Here is a 19,031-nt window from a genome sequence, read left to right as displayed (position 1 = left end):
CCTGGCATAGCAAATTCACCTGCTTGTAGCCCACCCACCCTCCTTGGGTCCCAGGAAGCTGCCCATATTGAGGTAGAGACTAAAAAATGGGAGGGACAATAGTCAGGTCGGCTTGAGGCACCCAAACCTCCTGCAGCCTCCCCTCTGCTTCTGACAAAGACAGGAGGGGCCGAGCCCCAGGCAAGGTCTGTGGAGACTCTCAAGTGTCCTCCTCTGTCACCCTCAGGCTGACACCTGGCAACTCCCAGCTCGGCGAAATGCCGTGCTGTGCCTCTAACAGATATAGCACAGGGCTGTGCCTAGGCAGGCCTGAACACCCATGTTTACCCAACAGAAGGGTGGCCCTCCCTCCGGCCCTCCCCCAGCAGCATGGTAGGCTGGAGCCCATTTGCCCGTAGACTCGCCTGGTGCGTGGGCAGTGCATGTGAGGCTCCAGCCCCCCGCCCTGCCCAGGGGGTCTTGCCCAAGAGGCCCTGCGGCCCGGCCAGGCGGCTGCTGCTGAGTTTTTCCTCCCAGGAAGCTGAGCTGAGTAGGGCAGCAACGTGGGCACAGCCAACTCCCAGGCAGCCTTAGACCCTGGCAGTTTGGCACAAGACAATCAGGACCAGGAGAGATTTCTGGGAGCCTGGCCCAGCCTGGTTACTCCTCTGGCTCTAACTGGAGATGGGGAGGGAAAGAGAAGGGGCCGAGGGTCAGACCATGTAAATGGGGCAGCTGTGACTCCAGGGCTGAAATTGTTCAATTCTTTCTCAACCGAGGTGTGCAAGTCACTTGAAAGGCACCTTCCTAGAGTGCAAATACATACGTGTGTGTGTGTGTGTGTGTGTGTGTGTGTATACGTATATGTGTGTGTGTGTGTGTATACACATTCCGCACCCCCCCCCAAACCCCCCAAACCTACCAATTCTGTGTCAAGGGTAGCCATCTTCTATTCATTCACTTATTCAGCAAGCATTCTGGAATGTTTGCAAGAGCCAAGTGTGGTGCTGGGTGTCAGGGAGCCACAGCACGCCTCCGGCTGGGGTACCCTGACAGTAGCTACAGTCCTGCCGGGTTAGGGCTGCAACAGTGGTCAGAAAACAGTGCTAGAGGAACTAGGGCAAAGGTGAGGGACCGGTCCATTTGATCTGGCAGGTGTACAAGGGCTAGCCAAGGCCCGAGCAGGGCTTTGCAGGATGCCTAGGAGTTCCCAAGGCAGACAGGGCAGAGGACAGAATGTGCAACACACACACAAGTGAAAGTTCAGCTGGGGCCAGAGACTATAGGGCCCTGAGTGCCAGGCTGCGGGTGGTAGGGAGCCATGAAGGAGTTTCAGGTAGCGTGGAGAAGGTAACAAGATCATAGGGACCTTTCATTAAGGTCACACTTGTGGCCAAGTAGAGAAAAGGGGAGGCTGGAGGTAGATACCTGAGGGAGAAGCCTGCTCCATGGGGGTGGGGAGGACGGACAGCTTTAGAAACACCTGGAAGGTGGAGTCTAGAGGCTTCAGTTCCCTGGCGACATACTCCCACAGGCCAGGCTCTGGGCAGGGCGTGGAAACCCAGTGTTACAGGTTGCAGTCCTGGGAGGAGTCAAGGGTGAGCCCAAGTTTCAGTAGGGGCAATAGGCCAATGGCAGTCCAACTCTTAATCCTCACAGGGCTTTATGAGGATGAGAACAAGGCTCCTCTTCCTCAAAATATTTTACCACCATCCACCAGAAATTTATCTAATAAATGTACAATGGAGGGGGGGCTACAATACACGTGTCCCTAAGTTGTGCAGTATGCAACGTGCACTACTGCACACGGTGGGTCCGGCAGATGCAATGCCACCGAGCAATCACTGGGAAGATGGGGTGTCAGAGGCCCGGGGACCAGGCAGATAAAATGGATAAAACCTAATACGCAAAGGAAAAAACAGAACAAAGCAAAGAACAACCAAAGCGGAATGTTTACTAACCCTCCCTGCCTCTTTGGCATGAGAAATCTCAAGAAAATGAGAGGCAGAATTATTTACTCTACAGAGTCCCAAAAAGAAAAAGTAGCTGTTCAAACAAGGCAAATAGAGGAAATGTAAAAACACAAGTCAGAAAGCACCAGTTTTGAAAGATGGGGATTCACCAAAAGTATATAAAACCAGTCCTGGCCTTAGAGCTTACTAGAAAATGATTTTTAAAAAAAAGATCCTTTCTACTGAGCAAAACTCCCAACAAGTGAACATAGCAGAGTGAGACCCCTGTGTTAAGAAAATTGGAACTATCTGGCTAGATGAGGCTTTCCATTCTATCATCCACCTAGCCCCTACGGAACACTTTCTCTGCCCCAGGCCCTCTGGGGATATAGGACTAAGACCCAGCCAGTGCCCTCACAGAGGGGACAGTCCAGTGCGGGAGTATACAGAGGGCTGGCGGAGTACAGAGGGAAACATCTGAGGCCCCCAGGGGGAGGCAAGGGTAAGACAGAGGCTTGCCGGGAAGGAGGGGCCGGGTGACTCAGTGCACCGCCATCCACACAGTGAAGTCCAAAGCCATGTGGCCAGATGGCAATTCCTCTGTTTAAAAAAAGTGAGAACTTTTTGAGCAGAGGTGAGATAAACAATATTCAATCTTGGGGGGGCTGATGTAGGGAGCCTTGCTTATTTTTGGAGGGAGAAATGCTCAAATAGGCTTCTGAAAGGTGTCTTGGCTAGAAGGAGCTTCAATCCACAGATGGAGAAACCGAGGGTAGAGAGAAGCAGGCCTTGACCATGGGTGAGATGGGAAATGGGTCTTCGGGCCCTGAGCAGGGCCCCTTCTAGGGCCCAGGACTGCCCTGGGGGTGTTACTCAGCCCGACAGCAGACGGCACCGGGAACGCCGGTAGACAGGGAAGCACATTCTGACGGCTACATGGTTCCTGACCACTGGGAACTGCCCAGAGACGGGGCAGCGGTCGCGGGGGTGGGGTGGGGTGGGGTGGGGTGGGTACTTCTCATATGCAGCGCCAGATTCTCATCCTGAAAAGGCTCAGGCTTTCACTTCCCGAAAACGATGTTCAAAGGGGCGTCCCTCTGGCTGAGGCCTGTGGCTGCCTCCAGCTGGCAATCCTATCCAGTGTTTTTATTAGGCACAAACTGCCTTCCTCAGTCTCCCCTCCTGGCAGCCCTTGGGAGGTGAGCACTCGCCACCCATTTTACGGATGAGCAAGCAGGTCCAGAGAGCCCAGAGGCCCTCTCATCCCAGGTCACTCGCTTTCTGGGCCTGATGGGGAAGGCTGAACCACTCCGAAGTGCCAGGCAGGTGTTGGCGCTGGGGCGGGGATGCTACCAGGGTGAGCAATGGAGAGAGAGGAGACATGGCAAGAAGGCACTGCCCACCCACTCCACCCCGCCACTGTGGGCAGCTTCTGGGGCCACTCCAGCCCTCTGCTCACACTAGGATGCGGAGGGCACAGCTTTCAGCCGAAGCAAGGCCCACCTGTCGCACACTGGCTCTGGCCACTTTCAAGGTGAGGGAAGGAGAGCAGGGGCCTGCGCGGGTTCAGACCGGAGTGAGCTGGCCTGGCCTCTCCCCTACCACCCACCTTCCTGCTCCCCCTGCTGCCACCCTGGAAACAAGACTTCCCTCTTTGTGCCTCTGCAGGTCACAAGAGTCCCAGGTTTAGTTATCAAAGGCCACCTGGCTGCTGAAACTCTGGGATTCTGGAAGTGTCTGACTCAGGCAGGTAACTTTTTAGAGGAGAGAGGTGAACCAAATGGGGAGACTGAGGCCCAAAGAGGGGCCCCAAAGGGCCCGCCTGTAGTTATGTGGCAGGACTGAAGGCACAGGGATATGGAACGTTAGAAATGGCCTTCGAGATCCAAGCAACCCCCATGCTCCCGTGCTATTGATGGGTAAACTGAGGCCCAGGGATGGGAAAGGACCCGCCTGAGGTGACTCTGAGTCCATAAGAACCCTAGAATGGTCATCCTGGGTTGATCCCATGGGACCAAAACACAGCTGCCCTCTGTGACCCCAACCTCAAAAGTCAGGGAAGTTGCAACACTTCCTTGTCTCCATAGCAACTAGCTTCTGCTCCAGGAATACACTGAAATGTTTTTGTTCCCTCCTCTGTGCCGGCCCCGGGCCAGGCTGTGAGGACACAGAGCGGAAAGAGGGGGTGTGAAGGGAAGCACAGCCCCAGCCCCAATGGCGGTTGGTCGCAGGCAATCGAGAGCAGCAGGGAGGGGAACAGGAGAAATTTCAGTGGAGGAAGAAATCCCCGGGGTCCGAGAGTGTCGGGGAAGGGAGTTCAGAGGTGCAGCTTTTGAGCTGGGCTCTTAAGGATACGTAGGAGTTCTTCAGATAGAATTGTGGGGGTGGAGGAACTGACACAGGCCCTGGCCACAGCACTTGAGGGTGACGTCGTGTTACAAAGTGGCAGTGCACAGAGCAGAGGACACAAAAGTGTAGCAGATGAATGGAAAAGAATGGAGAGCCGATGATGAATGGCGAAATTACAGTGCCGACTAGGGTGCACGGAACACCTCGCCACGCCTCTACTGTTCCTCCTGTTAAATGGACTCCTTATGGAGCAGTAGTTTATGGTCCAGGAGAGGTGACAGCATAAAAGGAAAAGTACTTAGAGGCACAGGACTTGGAGCCCTCAGCCAGCTGTCCAGCCTCAGCCACTCAGTCCGCTTTGTGGAGGAGGGGCAGGCATTCCCAATGGGCCTCTGGGCATGACCTTGGTCAACCTTCCAAATACATCCAGGACCTGACCTTGTCTCACTACCTCCACTGACCGCTCTGGTCTAAGCCACCAGCATCCACACCTGGGTCACTGAAAAAGTCGCCCAGCTGGTCTCCTCATTTCCACCCTTGTCCCCTATAGTTTATTCTTGGCTCACCAGCCAGAGGGATCCTCTTAGAGAGCATATCAGATAGTCTCGGTCCTTTAATTAAAATCCTCCAGTGGCTTCCGAATTACTGAGCATGAAGTCAGAAGCCCTTCCCATGCTCCGAAAGGCCTCCTGTGACGACTCCCTGAGCACCTCGTTGACTTCCTCTCCTATCCTCCACCTTCTCCCGCACCATATGCTCCAACTGGCCTCCCTGCCTTTCTTAGATCATGCCAAACACACTCCTGCCACCAGGCCTTTGCACATGCTTCTCCCGCTGTCTGGCATGCCCTTCTCCCAAATGTCCATGGGGTTCACTCTCTTGCCTCCCTGAGGCATCTGCTCAAATGTGACCTCTTCAGAGAAGCCTCCCGTGATCACTCCATCTAAAGAAGCCCAATCCCCCACCCATTTCCTCACATCACCTTATCCTGATTTGTTCTTCATCAAAATATTTCTTATAGCTCAGAATGACAGCATACATGAAGTTGTTGACTCACTGTCTCACCTATAACAATGTAAGCAAGGCCTCTGTCAAGTTCATCATGGTATCCCCAGGGCCTGGAACAGTGCCTGGCATATAGTAGGTGTTCAACAAACTTGATGAATGAATAAGTAATCTTTCTTGGGGGGCTGGGCAAGGGGAGGCACAGAAGGATCCCAGGCTCTGCTCTCCCAGGGGCTGGGGGCTCCAGAGGAGCCAGGAAACCTTACTCTCAGGCTGGCAGGAACCCACCAGCAGGAACCATGTGCTGCCTCCCCACCCCCCCTCCCAGGTGCACTGGCTCCCCAGGTCTGGCAGGGAGGCAGGGCCTGGCCCAAGGGCCTGGAAACACCCTGCAGGAAAAGCACCAGTTACTATTACCAGTGTCCCTATTCCAGACACTCTTGGCCCGGGCAGCCTCAGGACTCAGCCTCGGGGAGGCAGGAGATGGAAGGAGGCCAGGCTGGCCGGGGGCAGGGAAGGAGTTAGTATCTTGCTGATTTTGCAGCTAGCTTCCTTCCTTCTCTGAGCCTCACCTCCCTAATCTGAGAAATGGGAATGAGAAGGGGATGAGATAAGTTGGTTGCCCAGGTCCCTCCTGTTCCAACAGTCTGGGCGTCTTTGGGTTTTCAGAGCCATGGGGGGTTTGGGGGGGGGGTTCACACCAGGTTGAAACTAGAGCCACATATTCAAGCCATGTGTCCCAGGCCAGGGTGACATCTTGCAGCCAGCTGGGTCAGATACCTAGGTGAGGGGTCTCGGGAGACTCTATTTCCACCCAAGGTAACAGCCGGCAGGGTGCAAAGTAGCCCTGTCTGAGGCAGGAAGTCAAGGCAAGCGCCCTGTTACAGGGCAGCAGCCCCAAGCAGGGGTGCCAGGCTGGGGGAGCCGGTTGTCTCATGGAGGTCCCAGGGAACACCTGCTTGCCCCCAGGGCCAGCGGTTCTGGTGGGCACGGCCAGAGGCATAAGGCCCAGGAGCTTTGTGAGACGAAGACGGTAAGTCCCAGGCAAGCCAGATGCCACAGCCATGGAGGGATCTCCCCCTGTGTGTCTCTAGCCAAGGGTTTCTGTCAAGTGACAGGGACAGGGGGCAGGCACTGGCTGATGGGCAGGACGCCTGGAGTTTTGCTTTAGCTCTGCCACGAACTTGCCCTGTGACCTTGGGGAGGCCTCTGTCCCCTCTGGGGTCAGACTCAGCAGCCAAATGAGAGGGTTGGCCTGGATGATCTCCGGGGCCTTTCTGTGCTGACGTTATCATCCCCACACACGGTAACAAAACATCACGCTCCCTGATGCTGTGACACGGTACAGCATGCGAAACGCCGGCTCTCCCCTCTGACTCTTGGGACAGCCCCAGGGGAGACCGTCGGTAGGAGGCCGTGCCGGGAGTTCTGACTCCAAATCCAGGGCCCTCTGCCACGCCAGGTCTCTGGGGCGTCAGGACACTTAGGCAGAATGTTCCCTGACAGCAGCAGGGAGCAGAGCTGGGCAGACCGGGACTCAGTAAGAAGGCAGGTGGGGGCAGAAAGGGGAGACTTTCTCATAGCCACCACCCCTCCTCCAGCTACTCTCCCAGGCTCCGTGGGAGGCGAGCGTGCCAGGAGAGACTACAAGATAGACACGCTTCTGGAATCATGTGGCCTGCCTGACCCTGCTTGAAGAGCTGCTGCCAGGCCACCTTCTCTCCCTCAGACCCCAAGGAGCCACTGCTGGGGCCTCCCCAGCCTATTTCCATGTCTCATGACCTGCGTCAGACCATTTCCAGGCCAGGCCTGAGGTCTCCAAGCAGCCCAGGCTCTTAAACAGCGACACGGATAATGAGGAGGCCCGGGGAAAAGGAGGCTACCTCTTCCAGGAAGCCCACTCTGCCCACTCCAGCCTTGGACTCAGCTTAGAGAGGCGAGATCTCTGACGTAGCATATGGGAGGGAGTTCACAAGAACTGAGTTCACCCTATTCTGTGTGGTCCAGAGATGAGCACTAGGTCCTGGGAGGAGGCGTCCTTCCACATAAGATAGAGCTTCCTAGGTGAAGGGAGCCGCTGAGAGTCAAGGAGCAGCCTGCCCCTGGAGGTGTGCAAGCCCACACCAGAAGGTGCTCTGTGGGGATGCTGCGGGGGTGGCATCCGTGTGACAGGTTATCAGACGAGGTGGCTGCCAAGCTCCCTGAAGTCTTGAGGATGCAAGGTCCCAAGAATACCAGGTATAGTAGCGTCTGGAGCCCTTGTCAGGGGAGGCGAAGGAGGCACCGGCCCGGCTGCCTGTGGGGAGCCGGCTAGGAGGGCACCAGCCACCAGGCAGACAGCTCCGAGAATCCTGGGGCCCTCAAGGATTCGAAACCCCAAAGCGGCTCTGCTCCTTCTGCCTAAAGGGATCAGCCCTGCAGCTGAAGGACACATGTCAAACTGATGCCGTCAGCCCAGGCTGAGCTGAAAGGATCAGAAAGCTGTCCTCCTGCAGAAGATAAACTCACAGCTTCGAGGAAGCTCCTTTCTCAGCCACGGCCCCATCACCCAACACCAGGCAAGAAATCACACCTGAGATGTCCTCTATTTTTCCAGGATGGGATGCACGAAGGGGTCCCGGAGCTCAGGAGGGCTGAGCAATTCAGGTAGGGAGGTGGCAGGCCAAGGAGTCCCCCGACGTGCTCACCGCCAGCCACAGAGGCCACCCCCCAGGGTCCCAGGAAGTCAGGGACACGAGGGCTGTGAGCCAGGGAGGCAGAGTGACTCATCTGTGGTCACGCGGTGGGCTTGCCTGCATGGCAGCCCAACTCGGCCTCGAGCCCTCCTAGGGGCCGCGGGCTGCCTCTCCCCACCAACAGCGGTTAGAATTCATACCAGCAAGGTGCCCTGAAAATATAGAGGGCTTCTCTGTACGTAAATACCAGCGAGCCCCACGGCCCTTGAAGAGAAAACGTTAACCCAAGACAGCGGGATAAGTAGGCAGTGCAGACAGCTGGGGTGAACCTGGCCTCCTGAGCCAGAGGAAGTATGCCCTAAACCGGTCTTGCCCAGCCTTCCTAGAAGAGGCAGTGGCAGGGGCAGTGGGCACTTTCACCCTTCACCCAGTCCCTAGATTTCTGGGGACAACGAATCCCAAAATCCTGGTACACCTCACAGAGGCACTCACAGAGGGCAAGACCAAATGGTGACATCAGTGAGGTCAGCCAGCACAGGAGGCCGTCCCCTGGGGCCACCCCAGCCCCTGTACCGGGTCTTATGTCCTGTTGGCGACCTTGGGCGGGTCCCCCCGTCCTCCCTTGGTCTTGGTTTCCTCACCCATACAATGTCAAGCTGGATTGGAAGCAGGTGTCAGAAGCCCAGATGCCCCCACGGCTAGGGTGGTTGACACCAAGGAGTTGGAATGGAAGGGTCGGCGGACAGCAGGTGGGGAAATGCAGCGGTCCTGTTCCACTCAGGGCCCAGGGTTATTTTAGACCCTTGGATGAAGGCCTTGTTTGTTACACGGGTCTCGGGCGTCCAAACTGACTTAAGGATCTGAATACAGCCGTGGACCATCGCTCCAGAAAAATACGCGCACTTGCAAAAAATACGTGCACCTTGCAGAGGTGCGCACACGGGTTCGGGGGTGCCTGGCTCCCGCGGGCGGAGTTCAAGGCTCTTCCTGCCCTAACAGCCGGCGTGTCTTTGAGGCCCATCTCTAGGGACATGGCAGAGGTCCCACGCCTCTGCCAAGCTGGCCTTGCTTTTGGGACTGCCCAGCCATAGATTTGTGGTCTGGTAACAATAAAAGAAAAGGAGGCCAGCGAAAGTGGCAGAGGGCTGCAGGCTTAAGGGGTAGAACTCAGGTGGACAGGCCAAGAAAGCAGGCTGGGGATGGGGGCCGGATCCCGTCCACGTGGAAGCTGCCCTCGACTCCCCCACTTCCCCACTGTGCACGGCCCCTCTGGGAAGGCAGTTCTGCAGCAGGGAAACCAACCAGGGGACCGAGCCATTGACACCAGAGTGGGAGGTGACCACGCAGCCTGGCATTTCCCAAGACTGGCACTGGTAGCTTCGACACCTATTGTGCATAAAAAAGGGAGGTGGGAAGAGGGTCCTACAGTTTGGGAACCTGCTGAATGAGGCCAAAAGGGGGGACAGGGTCCCAGGAGAGGGAGGCTGTGCCCTGCTGTCCTTCCTTTTATGGATTGGGGGTCCTGAGAGCCCACACGGGGGAATGCTGATGTGGTCCCAGCTCATGATTTTCAGGTGGGGAAACTGAGGCCCAGAGGGGTCTGCTACCGGCTGAGGTCCCACAGTCAGTTACCATGATTGACAAGGCCCAGTCTGTCCTGCTCTCCTCTTCACACGGCAAGAAACCTGGAGGGCGGTGGCATCACCACTAGCCTCCACTTGCAGGGGAGGAGAGAGAGGTTTTCGGGTCGGAACCCAGACGTAAGTCTCCGTCTTAGTAAGTCTCCACACCCTGGTCCCGGCAAGGAGACCAGGCCTTCCTGCTACGTTGAATTAAAATGTACTCAATTAAATGCCAGCAATGACCTGCCAGCCCTTCCTGCTACACAGGGGAGACTGCGGATGATGGCAGGAGGCTGAGGGTCAGGAAGTCTGGGACCCAGGTCCAGCTGTGATTGGTCCTGAGGTACCGGGTGGCATTGAGCCATCCATCCGACTGGAGTCTCCTCGTCTGTAAGTTGGAGGCCACACGACACTCATAGCTATGCCGGGCGTGGTGGGAGCCATGGTTATGACAATGACTGAGGTTACTGTTTTTTTTTTTTTAATTTTTAAGAAATGTTTATTTTTGAGAGAGAAAAAGAGATAGCGTGTGAGCAGGGGAGGGGCAGAGAGAGAGGGAGACACAGAACACGAAGCAGGCTTCAGGCTCTGAGCTGTCAGCACAGCTGATGCGGGGCTCAAACTCTGGGACAGTAAGATCATGACCTGAGCCGAAGTCGGATGCTTAACAGACTGAGTCACGCAGGCGCCCCGAGGCTACTGTTTCTTGAGCACTTACTATGTGTCAGGTGCATTCCATCTTCTCAGCCTATGGGGAAGGCAGTATGTTACTTTTATACTATTGAGAAGCCTGTTTTGCCGACATGAAGACCAAAGTTGGAAAAGTTCAACATAACCTGCCCACAGTCATGGGTGCCATAAAGGGTATAGCTGAAAAACAAATGCAGGCAGTCTGAGGAGAGCCGAAAACAAATTAGTTGCTGAAGAAATACTGGCTATTATGATGTTTCTGGTAGACTTTGGAAAGTTTTTTTGTTTGTTTCATGTTTATTTTTGAGAAAGAGAGAGAAAGAGACAGAGAGTGAGCAGGGGAGGGGCAGAGAGAGAGAGAGAGGCACAGAATCGGAAGCAGGCTCTAGGCTCTGAGCTGTCAGCACAGAGCCCGACGCAGGGTTCGAACTCACGAGCCGCGAGATCATGACCTGAGTGGAAGTCGGATGCTTAACTGACTGAGCCACCCGGGCACCCCTGGGAAATTTTTATAAAGATGTAAACAACAGCAGGAGCACCAAAACATGACAGCAATAGAAAATGCCACCCCTCCCTACCCAGACGACTCAGCCTCCCTGATGTAGGGGAGCCAGCTTGCTGTGTGACCTGAGGCCAGTCCCTTCACCTCTCTGGGCTTTGGGTCTCCTCACCTGCCAAATAAGAAGGTTGGATGGAGACCCTCGAAAAGCCCTCCCCACTTGAAAACGCCAAGGAAGGGTTTCAGGACCCTTCCCAGAGGTCTCTCTGCCCTATCTGTCCCTCAGCCAGAGGGCTGGCTGGTCACAGCTATGTGCCAGCTTTCCCGGCCTTTGGCCAAGGTCCACCCGGGAGCAGGGTGGGGGTTTAGGTAAGCGCCTGTGGACAGGGTGAGGTCGGGGCACGTGGCATTTCCTCCCCTGTCTTGAGCCTGCCGGCTCTTCCTCATGTGCTCTCACCAGGGCCCGATGCAGGTGACTCCCAGGGTGGAGGGAGAGGGCTCCTTCCCTGCTTCCCCATCTGCAGAGGAAGTGTTAGCAGGAACAAGGCAGCAGGCCATTAGCCCTCAAAGGACAAAAGTCAGCACTAGGAGGGCTGGGGGGGTGGGGGTGGGGGACAGACGGAGGGAGCCACTCATCTTCTTGGACTAAATAGGCTTGGGCAGAGGAGAAACTTTGCATCCTCCCTAGAGGCTTTCTATTTTATTTCCCTCAAATCTACGCTACAACCAGCCTACGGTTACCTTTTAAGAAACACGCTGCCGGGTTGGAATGCTAATGCCCATCCCCTTCCAGCTGTGTAGGATCTGGGAGTCCCGTGGAAAAGCCCCTTCCTTATTCCTTACCCCAAGAGCTCTCAGAAACGGACCCTGTCCTCCCCAGGCTCATCTGGGCCCTTCCCAATGAAAGATGGAACAGCATTTATTGATGAGCTCCGAAGCATGGCTCACGGGGCTGTGCCCGGCCAACAGTAGATGCTCAAATGTTTAATGAGCTAATGGGCTGGACAGACAGGGTTCCAGGCCTGGCTGTGTCACTAATTCACTGCTGCCCTTGGATACGACCAATTCTTTCTTTCCACAGTTGAGTTTCCTGGGCTAGAAAAGGAATGGTCAGACTAGGTGACCCATATGGCCCCTCAGGTCTCTACTATGTGCTCAGGGGTGCAAAACAGAGCCAGGGAGCTTCCAGAACAGCAGGAGGGTTTCAGATACCTCTCCCTGCTGCTTCAGAGCAAAGTGGAGGACAGGATGGGACTGCTGGTGGGAACCTCCCGGGTAGGGGTTCGGAAGGCATCATAGCCACCCCCACCCCCAACTCCCCCCAAGCACCAACCTCTGTGGGTGGACGAATGAAGTTATGGGTAATGCGAATGGGGGAAGGGCAGGAGAAAGGATAGGGAGGGGGTGCAGTTTCCATTTAAACCAGACACCAAAAAAAATTTTTTTTTGGCAAGAGCCTTTGAAAGTACAAAGAGATTGTACTCTAACACCGCTCCCCCCACCCAATAATCTGCATTGAATTGGATCCTCCAAGAGATCAAGAATCTGGGACAGGGGAGGAAGAGAGAAAGCCCCCATGTCTGAGAGCCCTAGGAGAGGCAGACCTGAGGCCTCAGCAGCAACCCTGGCCATCAGAGGTAGCAGCATATATGTATGTAGGCATGCAGACCCATGCGTGCGTGTGTGTGTGTGTGTGTGTGTGTGTGTGTGTGTGTGTGTGTTGGGGGGGTAATGGTCAGACTAGGTGACCCATATGGCCCCCCCCAACTGGGGGGCGGGTAATGCCAACTGGGGAGCAGGCTTTGGGGACAAGTGAAACCCCCCCTAGCCCCTATCTTTGGGATCGACTTCTCTGGAGGGTTCATGAGCCGTGTACAATTCCAGACCTGTCCTGAAGTCTCCAGGGACAAAGATCACAAAGCCAGACCACAAGACCCAGGCACTCTGCCACTACCAGCCATTGAGGCCCCGGGCTGGTCCCTGCCCCTCTGCAGAATTCTGTTTCCCCATCTATAGAGTGAAGGGTTTGAGCCAGATGAGTATCCATGCCTGCTCGGATACTCCGTGGTGCTGAGATTCTGCCGAAAAGCATAACTAACACCTACCATCACCCAGGCCCCCACCCTGGAGAACTGGAAAAGGAGTCCCCAGTCCCCAGCTGCCTGTCTAAGGCTGGGGCTAGGGCAGAGGGGAGTCCCCACACCGTCTGTCCTCAACAGCCTGCCACGGCTGAAACCTTCAAGTGGTTACAATTACAGCCAGGCTAACAGGATTAGGGGAGCATTGAAATCTAAGAAATCTAATTAGCTCAGACACCCCGGCCTCCCCCAGCATGATCCTGCAGTAACCCCAGCAGCTGGGCCTGACAGGCGGGACCCAGGGCCCTCCCAGGCTACAGTCATTACCTGTACAGGTGTGCCAGGCTGGGCCAGGCTTCCTGGGGAGGCGCCAGCTCAGCTTGCCTGGCTGCTCCCTGCTCTGCACCCCACCAGCCGCAGCCTCGTCCTGGGGCGGCAGGCGCACGAGCCCCAGAGAACCAGGCACGGGGGCGTGGGCAGCAGGCGGGCCGTGTCAGGGGGTAGAAGGAACCCAAGAGCCCCCACAGGGCGGCCACCCCACACAGCCTGGGACTGACTCAGCCAGAGGAGGGGCAGGCTGAGTCAACGTCTGTATCTATAGAAACCATCACAGCCCAGGGAAGAGCCTTGGGCCGCCCAGGGACCTGGGGCCTGGAAACATCTCTGCTTCCTGCTCTAGGGCCAGGGATGGGGTTGAAGCCCCACGCACAGACACGTGGGCCCCAGCAGAAGTGGCAACGTTTGGGGTTCAGAGCAAGCTCCGGCTGTTAAGACACGATGCCAAAGGAAAGGAGCCCAGCCGCTGGGGGCATGGGCTGCGTCCGCCAAAAGCGGGGGGGGGGGGGGGGGGGGCGGTAGGGGTGGGGGTGGACACAGGTAGGCCCATCCGTGACCCTGCCTATATATGGCTTCTCCTCCTTAACTTCAGCTCCCTAGGCCCCGTTCTGCGGCGGTCACACTGACTTCTGCGCCCGTGTCCCTGCCTGGTGGGTGGGCTGGGAAGGTGGCAGCCGTGCAGGCATCTCTGAGGCCCGGGGCTGAGTCCCAGCTTAGCTACAGGTCGCTTTACCTCTCCGCAATTCGGTTTTCGTCTCTGTTAAGTGGCGGTAATTCCAAATAGAAGCCAGCTTCCACTGTTGTTGTTGGAGTTCAGTAAATTTGGAGAGTGCTTCTAAATCCACCAAGTGCCATACACAAAGGCGAGGGGCTGTGGTTATTGCTGTCATGCGCCCTGTGGCAGGCAGCCAGCTGGTAGCGGTTAATTATTTATTTGGACTGATCTTCCTGGCCTTACTGGATTCAAGCTCCTAAGGAGCAGGAACCGTCTTATACATTTCTGGGCCCCCCACAGGTCACAATCCTCACACTGTGGGACCCTGAGGACATGTCTGTGGCACCAGTCTGGGCCCCTGCCCCGACCCCACTCCCCAGCGCCATCAGTATGGTCCTGAATCTGTGATCTTCCAGGAAGGAATGAGTCTGTGGTCTGGAGGACCCCCAGCACCTCAAGCCCAAAGTGAAGGTCAGGAGGGGTTCCTTTCCAGAAAGCGTGCCATGTAGCAGAGCACATTAACATAGCTGTCCACTGAAGGCAGCAGCTGTCCAGAGGTGGTAAGCGCCCTGTCACAGGGGGCATGTATGTAAGCCGAGACTGGATAATAAGCTTCCAGGGAAGTAGGCCTGGGGAAGCAGCTTCTAGAAAATGCTTCCAGCACCTCCAATGCAACACCTTTGTGTCCCATTCTGCACCCAGAGCCTGCCAGGACTTCAGAAGACACATGCCAAGGGCTCTAATGCTCACATCTGTCTCATCCTCATAGCAATCCAGGGGGATCAGAGCGCTCCTGCCTTTGAACCCATTTTACAGATTAGAAGACTGAGTGCCAGCAGTGAAGCTACTGGCCCAAAGAAGCCAGCCTCTTGACACCTCTTCCCCCCATCTCCTCAGGCACTGGGAAGACCGCACCAAGGGTCTTCTAGGGTCTCTCTCCAGAGCCTGTGGCTGGGACTGGCTTTCTCAGCCTCTCTTCATCCTCCCTGAGGGCAAGACCCAACCTCAGAATCACCCCTAGAGTTTACAGCCCAGGCAGGCTCTGCCTCCCCCCACAGTCAGGGGCTCTAGGGACAAAGAGCTTCCCTCTCAGAGGGCGTGGACAGAGGCCACCGTGTCCTGCTGAGAGGTCAGAGCAAGCCACCAGGCAAGGCTGCAGCAGGGTCCAGGGTAATTACTGCAGCCCGGCCTTTGTTGTCCACACAAAACCCAAGGAACCTCATAAAGATGAGGCGGTGATAGGAGCCCGGCAAAAGCCCTCGGGAGCAAAGTTATGAATGAAAACGTAGGGGACCCAGTCACAACCCGGCAGGCCCTGCTTCCTGGTTCCGTGACAGAGTGCCCAGAGAAACTTCCGGAAATTAACTTGTTGATGCCCAAATTTCTTACAGCAATGCCTCACCCCGAGGCGAGGGTCACGGCTGCGTGTTGGACCCTGGCCAAGGCCTGAGAATTCAGTATCCGTGGCTTCACACATGGGCACTCTTGTGACACAACTCCCAGGACACAGTAGGCCTCAGAGTGCCTTCCTTCCTTATCTACTACCCCCCATCTCTGTCAATCAGGGAAACAGTAAATGTGCAGCTCTGCTCGGTGGGAGCCTTCCCTCTGCAACTTTTTCCAGGATGAGTCACTGGTGGACACCTGTCCTATGTGAGGGCACATCTCTGGGGGCCAGGTATGGAGATAATGTGTAACTGTTGCTAGGGGAGTGTGTGTGTGTGTGTGTGTGTGTGTGTGTGAGGAACTGTGGTCCTGTGGCCAAACCCCACAGTCTCTGGACCTTTCTTCACTTTGTTCCTGGCTGTGAAAGGAACAAGGATCCTCCTCCCTTCTTTCCTTGGGAGGAAAAAGGGACATATTGTCCCCACAAAGAAGCCAGAAATCCTTCTCTGCAAAGACGGGGCTAGTTATCAAAGCTTCCCAGAAGTCCAGCAATTTCTTACCCCCGACTCTTCTCTGTGAGCCATACCCTGAGTGCCTCCAAACCCCAACCCAAAACCCGTTTAAAAAACTCCTGAAAACTCCCTGCTTCTGCACCCCCCCCCCCAGCCCCTGCCCCAGCTACAGCGCCTGCCACCAATTCTCGAAAGTCTAAAGTTTTGAGATTTACACGTGAACCCAGCATTTCATAACCTCGTGACTTGGGACAAGGAGATGCTTCTGTCCTTTTGGGAGAAAGAAACAAAACCCAACCGAAATCATAAAACTTAGAGGAAAACACCATCTCCCTCCAGATGCATTCCCTTGGCCCCAAAGTCACACGTGCTCTGTGGCAGATAGGGCTTTCAATGTGTCTTTTGTTTGATGCTGGTGTTTCAACATCCTCAACTTGACGACAGAAAGGTCAGTGCAAGGCATGGGGCATTCACAAACCACACCACAAGGGCAGCAAGGGGCCAGGAATTCGTACTCCCACCCCGCTCCCCCACCACCACCACCACACTCCCACCCTGGATCCCCTCAAAAAGCAGCCAGGACAGAGAAAGCTAGGGGCTGGCCCCCTGTCCTAAACTTCCCTGATAGCTTGCAAACAACTTTTAAACTCACGGGACCGTACCAACGCCAGGGAAGTCAAGTCCGAATTCAACGCCAGCCAAGCTGCTCATTCTCCAACCACAGCGCCTGCCTCTTTATCTCTACCTTCAAAAAAACAATAATAAGCAAACGCAGGCACCTCTGGGAACAGCCTCTGGCCTCCTGCCCTGCCCTGTGTAACCAGCCTGTCCTCACACCCACGAGAGAGGAGGAGACAGCCCTAGTTAACCCTCTGGTCTACCAGGCCCTGTTCCCAGGTTGCAGCAGGAAGACAAACTGTTGCTCAAGAAAAGCCTCCAGAAAACCCTTGGCACCCGGAGGCAGATCCCTGCAGCTTCTGCCCAGCGCCAAGACAGGGGCTTCCACAGGCGGCTTCTCACTGCCCTCTTAAATCTGCGGGGTTGGGCTCCACTCTCCCATGCCCTGGGCTGTCCACCCAGGGGGCTCCAAACGGCCATGGCAGAGCAGGGAGGAGGAAAAGGCTGGCCGAGCAGTGCCCTCACCCTGCCAGCCCAGCCGCCAGCTTCTTGGAGGACCTCTGAGAGAACATTTGTTTGGGCTGCCAAGTTAAATCTCCCTCCCTCATGTCAAGGCATTGGAAAAGCAGTCAGGGGAGAGGAGAAGGGGGAGAGCTGGGAAGGAGCAGCGGGAGGGAGGGAGGGAGGCAGGCAGGCAGGCAGGCAGGCAGCTCTCAGAGCCCCAGTTACTCAGGCGCTGCCCAAGGAAGCTTGCGCTCCCAGGCAGGAGGGGGGACACCCAAGCAGGGGCCGGGCCACCAGCCCTCCAGGATCAGGCACCGGGTGCTAGTAGCTCTGTGCCCCGGCCTCCGGAGAGGCCCTCGCTCTGTGCCCGGCTAGAGGGGCGAGGTGGGAAGGGAAGGCAGAGGAGGAAAAAGTTTGTGGCAGGTAAAGGGGTAAGCGCTGAGCAGCCCCGCCGTCGGGTTGTCCCCCAGGGAGGGATGGGGTGGGGGGGGGGGGGCCGGGACCGCTGCCCCGGCGCGCTCCCGCCAGCCCGCCCTCCTGCCCGGGTTGTTTACATTCCTGGAGTGTCTTTTAAACCCGGGGCTGAGGCCGACTCCCGGCCTTCTCCGGCGGCTCCGGGGCAGTCTCCCGTGAAAATCTGCTGGCGCACAATGGCCGGGAAGGCGGCCGCCCCTCGCCCGCGCCCCCGCTGCTCCGGGGCGGGGAGCCTGCCCTCCGCACCGCGCCCTCTCCCCGCCCGCCTGGCTTCCTGGACAGATGTCCCCGGCGAGGGGGCGACGCGCGCCCGCTGCCCGCGCCCCAGACGCTGAGGCCGCGCTCCCCACTGTTTTCTCCCCAGCCCAGACGCCAGGAATGTGAAACAAGCTTCCAGAGCCCGCCCCCCACCCTAGCTCCAGCCCCGGCCCGGCCCCCCAACCTCCGCCCCGGCCGGCCTCCCACTCCCCCGGGGCCGCTGCCGCCGCCGGAGACGGAGAGGAAGAAAGAACACGGAGAAATTACTTTCGTATTTGCAGCGCGCGCGCACACACACGCACATCTTCCCTCTGGGTTCCCCTCCTGGCTGGGGCAGCCCCGTCCAGGCCGTGGCCTTAACGCCCCTCCGGCTTCTAAAGACCTACGGGAAGCCCCTACACACACACACCCCTTGGCGTTCCCCGCCGGTACCGTGCGCCGCGTCTCCCCGGGCAATTCACACACAAACAACTTAACCGCGCCTCCACCTCCCATTTACAAAAGTGTGTGTTTTCCCTGGAAATTCAGATGCACAACTTAACATCACCACCCCTTGCCACCCCGAAATCCAGCGCCGTCTCCGGCGGCTCTCGTACACACGGGCGCACAACTTCGCGTCTCCCCAAACGAGACGTGCGAGACCGAGGTGGTCCTATCCCGGTCCTTCCCTCCCTGACCGAATCCCGGTCCTGCCTGGGTGTACAGAACGAGGGCTGGAGGCGCACCGACAGGAGGCGGGCACAGGGTCCGCGCGCGCACAACCTTACTCACGCCCCGCACACCAGAGGAGCCCCGGCCCCCGCGCGCAGCCCAAGCCGGCTCCGCGCAGCCGGGCGTTCGCCGGTCGCCTGGGCCTCGGCCCCGGGCCGCCAAGGGGAGCGCGGCGGAGCCTGGCCGCCGGCCGCTCGCCCGGCTTGCCTGGTCCCGGCGGACCCTTAAAGGGAAAAAACCCCAACACCCAGCGCCCCACGCTCGCACCCCAAGAGTCCACCGGGAGCGGGAGGAAGGCCCGGGGCCAGCGGGCGCCCTGTTCTGGCCCCAAACTTACCGGGCGCTGCGAGCGCCGCTGCCGCCGCTGGAGGACGCGCCGCTGCCGCCGCGGCCGCTGCCGGGCAGGCCCGGCTCCGGCCGGGAAGAGCGCTGCGAGGGCGCCGAGAACGGCTCCGCTTCGGCTCCTGCTCCGCGCCGACGGAGGCTGGGGTCACCGCGCTGCGCCGGCGCTGCTCGCTCGCTCGGCCGCCGGGTCGCTGCTCGCCCGCCCGCCGCCCGGTCGCCTGCTCTCCCGGGCGCCCGCCGCCGCTCGCTTTTTTAATGTCCACAGACAGTGAAAAGGAACTCGGCGTTAGGGGGTGAGTAAGTGAATCAACTCGCCCGGAGCC

General features: G+C 57.5%; 1 protein-coding gene across 9 annotated transcripts in view; it reads right to left on the bottom strand.

The window, feature by feature from the left end:
• ZMIZ1 (zinc finger MIZ-type containing 1) overlaps positions 1-18,936 on the bottom strand; it is a 230,427-nt gene extending 211,491 nt beyond the window's left edge. For 5 of the 9 annotated variants that reach the window (XM_043596688.1, XM_043596692.1, XM_043596697.1 and 2 more), the window contains exon 1: positions 18,701-18,764. The gene's annotated coding sequence lies outside the window, so the exon portion shown is untranslated. Of the gene's footprint in view, positions 1-18,700 lie in introns of all 9 variants that reach the window. The other 4 variants (XM_043596687.1, XM_043596695.1, XM_043596690.1 and 1 more) reach the window with 1 other exon arrangement.
• Positions 18,937-19,031: the final 95 nt, after the last annotated feature.

The sequence above is a fragment of the Prionailurus bengalensis genome, chromosome D2 (genome assembly GCF_016509475.1).
Source record: "Prionailurus bengalensis isolate Pbe53 chromosome D2, Fcat_Pben_1.1_paternal_pri, whole genome shotgun sequence".
Classification (NCBI taxonomy): Eukaryota; Metazoa; Chordata; class Mammalia; order Carnivora; family Felidae; genus Prionailurus; species Prionailurus bengalensis.
Note: the sequence above shows the minus strand (reverse complement) of the source record. Positions and strands in the feature narration are given on the sequence as shown.